This window comes from Triticum aestivum, chromosome 5A (assembly GCF_018294505.1).
Source record: "Triticum aestivum cultivar Chinese Spring chromosome 5A, IWGSC CS RefSeq v2.1, whole genome shotgun sequence".
Taxonomy (NCBI): Eukaryota; Viridiplantae; Streptophyta; class Magnoliopsida; order Poales; family Poaceae; genus Triticum; species Triticum aestivum.
The window spans coordinates 96,374,475-96,380,939 of NC_057806.1; positions in this window are offsets into that span (position 1 = coordinate 96,374,475).

Sequence of the window (6,465 nt, forward strand, 5' to 3'; positions counted from 1 at the left end):
GGAGGGGGAGGGGGAGGGTGGGTGGGGAAAAGGTGGTGGGTGCGGATTAGCAGTAGCGCGGGATGTAAACCACGCTGCTGCTAAGAAAGTAGCAGCAGCGCGCTTTCGGTATAAGCGCTACTGCTAACCAGGACCAAAAGTGTGCCAGATTTGAAAATTAGCAGCAGCGACCTCAGAAAAACTGCGCTACTGCTACAGCTATAGCAGTAGCGCGGCTCGCAGCACCGCGCTGCTGCTAAATGGAGTTGGGTGGGCACTGTCGGTCCATATTTGTAGCAGCACGGGTTCAGGTTATGCCGAGCGCGCTACTGCTAAGCACTTGTCAGTAGCGGGTTTTCCACACCCGCGCTACTGCTAATTAGCAGCAGCGCTCCTTTTTGAGCCGCGCTGGTGCTAAGATTCTGTGTATAGGGTTTTCCCTAGTAGTGTTATAAGGCGCCGGCACCAGCATCTTCGCTAGACGCGGGATGACCGGTTCTTCAGGTAGCGGAGCCGGACACTGGATTCGCTTCGCCCTCTCCATCCAGTCCTAGAAATGCAATAATAAGCTCAGACATCATCCTTGAAATGATTAAATTGGGGAAACGTTGAAAAATAGCATACCTCACTGGCGAGGTGTTTATAATCGTGACCACGGTTTGAATCCGTGGCCGGTGGCTTCTCGTTGCCCTTAAAGAGCAACTTTCATGCGCCTTTGTGAGTTGTCTCGAAGAGCCTCACCAGAGTCTGATCCTTCTTTGGGTTGAAATCTCACAGAGGACGGCTTCGGCATTGGCACGGAAGGATCCGGCGAACCAGCATCACCTAGATCACATCAACGAGCTTGACTTTCTTGGTGGACATGCTCTGAACGCACATCTGCAGCGCTATCACCTCGTCAGGGGAACCCCAGTCCGGACTCTTCTCGACCCAGGAGGTGAGTCGCGTGGGGGCGCCGGTGCGGAATTCGGCAGCTGCAGCCCAGGTGGTGCCGCGAGGTTCTGTGATGTAGAACCACTTCTTCTGCCACTCCTTCACTGTGTCCACAAAAGTGCCTTTGGGCCAGGATATGTTGGACAGCTTGCTCACCATGGCTCCTCCGCACTCCGCATGCTGGCCGTCCACCACCTTCGGCTTCACGTTGAAGACTTTGAGCCACAGCCCGAAGTGGGGATGGATGCGGTGGAAGGCCACAAACACAATGATGAATGCCAAGATGTTGAGAAAGGAATTCGGGGACAGATCATGGAAATCTATCCCGTAATAATACATCAGCCCGCGGACGAAAGGGTGGAGTGGAAACCCTAGCCCGCGGAAGAAATGGGGGAGGAACACCACCCTATCGGTGGGCTTCGGCGTGGGGACGACTTGTCCCTCGGCTGGCTGGCGGTGAGTGATCCCCTTCGCCAAGTATCCGGCTGCCCGAAGCTCCGTAATGTTCTCCTCCTTGATGGAGGAAACCATCCACTTGCCCTGACCACTAGATCCGGACATGGTTGCTTGGGTGGGAAGGAGATGGGAACTTGGGCGCTGGAGCTCGAGATTGGAAGGACAGAGAGAGGGCGTGAGGGAGGAAGAGGGAATCCTTATCCCTTTATAAAGGCAACGAATATTGAACGCCTCCTCAGTCGCCTTAAGATTCGCCTATTCCCAAGGGCTGTACAAACAAGATGGTTGGGTTAACCATGCATGTATTGATGAGAATCCTGTAATAAGGGGGCACGATCTCTGCTTTGACAGGACGTGCCAATGGCAACAGCGTCTCGAAACATGGAACGACAAACGAAAAACGGTCCAAAATTATGACCGGACAGACGTGATGTCATATTGTAAAAGATGTCAGTGGATTAGACTCGTGTAAAAATATATATTCTCTCTATGGTTTTGTATGGTGTGTGTGACAGGTACGGATACTATCATCGCATGCAAAGACTATCTTGAAGTTAGGATAAAAGGGAACTTGCCTTGCAATGCCGAAGACAATCTGCACGCCGAACTCCTCGTCATTTAAGCTAGGTTCAGGGGCTACTGAGGGAGTCCTGTAATAAGGGGTCCTCATGCGTCCGGCCTGTTATCTATTGCGCCAGACTGATGGGCTGTGAAGACATGAAGGCCAAAGACTATACCTGAGTCTGGATTGGGCTCTCCTTGGCGTGGAAGGCAAGCTTGGCGACCGACTATGAAGATTCCTTCTTATGTAACCAACTCTATGTAAATCCTAGATTCCCCCGGTGTCTATATAAATCGGAGGGGATAGTCCGAAAAGGACACATTCATTACCATAGTCATACAGGCTAGGCCTCTAGGGTTTAGCCATCATGATCTCGTGGTAGATCAACTCTTGTAACACCCATATTCATCAATATCAATCAAGTAGGACATAGGGTATTACCTCCATAGAGAGGTCCTGAACCTGGGTAAACATTGTGTCCCCTATCTCCTGTTACCATCGATCCTAGACGCATAGTTCGGGACCCCCTACCCGAGATCCGCCGGTTTTGACACCGACAATGGGTGCGACGTAAAATTCCCCACTCTCAGCCCCTAATCCGGGATGGGCATAGTTTGGAGGTGATACTTCCGTAATAGCGAGAGATCGCATTAAGTCTAGGGTCTCATTTAGAAGCGAGGGTCGGACGAGGAATTCTGATCCTGTGGAGCTGGGCATGGTACATGACACCTGGCCGTGCTCAATGGGCGCAGACCTCGACAGTTTGGAGCTAGCCTCCAAGGGTGAGTTCGGCTCTCCAATGACAGGGAGAGTCCTGCTTGATTCCAGGATTGCCGAAGATATGGTCGCCTCTGGGTCTCCGACAAAGAGCTCCATAGTTGAAGAGAGTCCGGTGGGTTTCAAACTCCCCTATTCGGATGAGGTGGCATGCCTTGGATCTACGGCCAGGGCAGGGATGATTGTTGCTCTTTGAACGGTGCCTGATGATGGATCCAATGGGTTTCCTTCTTGGAGATGAGGAATAGCGACCGAGGTCATGAAGCCTTCGAAGATCAAGTCTCCTCAGATATCAGCGACGTAATTCAGGCTCCCGAATCTGATCTGATGACCAAGGGCGTAGCTGTCGATCTGTTAAAGGTGACCAATTGAATTGGCACGTAGATCGAAGCCGCCGAATGATGTCTACTACACGACCTTCTTCTTGTAGACGTTGTTGGGCCTCCAAGTGCAGAGGTTTGTAGGACAGTAGCAAATTTCCCTCAAGTGGATGACCTAAGGTTTATCAATTCGTAGGAGGCATAGGATGAAGATGGTCTCTCTCAAGCAACCCTGCAACCAAATAACAAAGAGTCTCTTGTGTCCCCAACACACCCAATACAATGGTAAATTGTATAGGTGCACTAGTTCGGCGAAGAGATGGTGATACAAGTGGTATATGGATGGTAGATAAAGGTTTTTGTAATCTGAAAATATAAAAACAGCAAGGTAACTAATGACAAAAGTGAGCACAAATGGTATTGCAATGCGTTGAAACAAGGCCTAGGGTTCATACTTTCACTAGTGCAAGTCATCTCAACAATAATAACATAATTGGATCATATAACCATCCCGCAACATGCAACAAAGAGTCATTCCAAAGTCACTAATAGCGGAGAACAAACAAAGAGATTATGGTAGGGTACGAAACCACCTCAAAGTTATCCTTTCTGATCGATCTATTCAAGAGTCCGTAGTAAAATAACATGAAGCTATTCTTTCCATTCAATCTATCATAGAGTTCGTACTAGAATAACACCTTAAGACACAAATCAACCAAAACCCTAATGTCACCTAAATACTCCAATGTCACCTCAACTATCCGTGGGTATGATTATACGATATGCATCACACAATCTCAGATTCATCTATTCAAACCAACACAAAGTACTTCAAAGAGTGCCCCAAAGTTTCTACCGGAGAGTCAAGACGAAAACGTGTGCCAACCCCTATGCATAGGTTCATGGGTGGAACCCGCAAGTTGATCACCAAAACATACATCAAGTGGATCAATAGAATACCCCATTTTCACCACAGGTATACCATGCAAGACATACATCAAGTGTTCTCAAATCCTTAAAGACTCAATCCGATAAGATAACTTCAAAGGGAAAATTCAATCCATTACAAGAGAGTAGAGGGGGAGAAACATCATAAGATCCAACTATAATAGCAAAGCTCGCGATACATCAAGATCGTATCACCTCAAGAACACGAGAGAGAGAGAGAGAGATCAAACACATAGCTACTAGTACATACCCTCAGCCCCGAGGGAGAATTACTCCCTCCTCGTCATGGAGAGCGCCGGGATGTTGAAGACGGCCACCGGAGAGGGATTCCCCCCTCCGTCAGGGCGCCGGAACATGTCTAGATTGGTTTTCGGTGGCTACGGAGGCTTCTGGAGGCGGAACTCCCGATCTATTCTGCTCTGAAAGTGCTAGTGATCGACTAGAGGGGGTGAATAGGCAATTTTTATGAAAGTCTTCAAAACATGGAAGTTTCGAAGACAAACGATAGAAATAAACCTATTATCATGCAGCGGAAGGTAGACTACCCTAAGCAAGCCATAGTCAAGTATTCAATGAAGTGAAAGCACAACGACTAATAGCAGCTAGGCAGTATAGATCAGGTAGGAAGATAGTGTGAAGCCAAACAAAACAAGCGTTCACTCAGTGAAGACAAAAGATAATGCAATCATACAATGACTTCACTAGAGCCAACTGTAAGTAAAGGAATGGGAAGGATGAAACCAGTGACTCATTGAAGACAATGATTTGTTGGACCAGTTCCAGTTGTTGTGACAACTGTACATCTGGTTAGGGAGGCTGAGATTCAACTCAGAAGACCATATCTTCACCTTATTCCCCTTGAGCTAAGGACACGCAGTCCTCGCCCAATCACTCTAGCAAGTCTTCAAGGTAGACTTCCAAACCTTCACAGACTTTGTTCACCAGCGATCCACAATGACTCTTGGATGCTCAGAATGCGACGCCTAACCGGCTGGAGGATCTGTCAGGACCCCGACTCGATGCCACATCGATCTAGCATGTAACACCTCATATCACTTTGCGGCCTCACGCACGGTATTCCCACGGGTGTCGCCTTACCTTTGCCCGGGACCGTTTGCGCCTTTTGGCACACGTATATGACAGTGTCGCTAGCATCCATATGATAAGGAGCCCGGGCTGACATGGCTAGTCGTAAACCCAAAGTGGCATAGACTTACAGGGACAGGCATCCATGACCCAGCATCGAACGTGTCGGTCATCAGCGAGTGAATCCAGGATGTAGCACTGGGCTAGCAGGACTCCGGTGAACCGGGCTGTAGCGGGCTAACAGGACTCCGGTATTCATCGCGTGACATTTCCCCGAAGGGACAGACACAGGAACGAAGAAGGACACATGCCGGCCAGCCTAAGTGTTCCAGAGCAGTAGCAAGCTACCATGGCTCGGTGGAAACATTAGGAGACATTTCCCCGTAAGAGAGGCTACTAAAGATAAACAACTAGATGGTCAGATCCCACACATACCAAGCATTTCAATAACATACACACAATATGCTCGATATGTGCAAATACAACATGGCATCACAACATGACTCTACGACTCAAGTAATTTATTCAATAGACTCCGAGGAGCGAGATATTACAAACAGGGGTCTCATGACCCAACAATCAGAGCATACAAGTCAAAGCACAAGCGGAAGCTATCATGTCTGAGTACAGACATCTATAAATGAAAAGGGCTGAGAAGCCTGACTATTTATCAGATCCTGCCGAGGGCACAAGATCGTAGCTGAGGTAACAAGCTAAACGTCGAAGTCCACGCGGAACTACTAGCGAGACCGAAGTCTCTCTGCAAAAACATAAAATAGGCAAACGTGAGTACAAATGTACCCAGCAAGACTTACATCAGAACTAACTACATATGCATCATTATCAACAAAGGGGTGGTGGGGTTTAACTGCAGCAAGCCAGCTTTGACTCGGTGGCTATCCTAAACTATGACTGCAAGTAATTCTTTTGAGGTGGCGCACATGAGTCCACATATTCACCATATCAATACACCACTATGGATCCGCTCCCGTCTCCCTGCGAGAACGCCATCTATAGCACTCACGCTTATCTTGCGTATTTTATAGTATCCACTTTCACTTGTCTATGAACTGATATAAGCAACCCAGAAGTCCTTTTCCGCGGACACGGCTATTCAAATAGATGATGTTAACCCTGCAGGGGTGTACTTCTTCACACACGCTCTCACCACTTACCGCCGAAACACGACATGTACTCGGCAACCTTCAAGCGGAAGCCCAACGTGGGTGTCGGCCACGGCCTACCTAAACACCTAAGTCTCTAGTCCAGGTTTATCGCCTATTCGGGTTCCATCCATGAGGAGATCCGGCCGGAGTTTCGCTCACAGCCCCAAATGATGTGAACAGGGTTCCGTGACACCAAACGGGCGCCCGGTATACCCGGCCACGTGCCTACCGCATCACA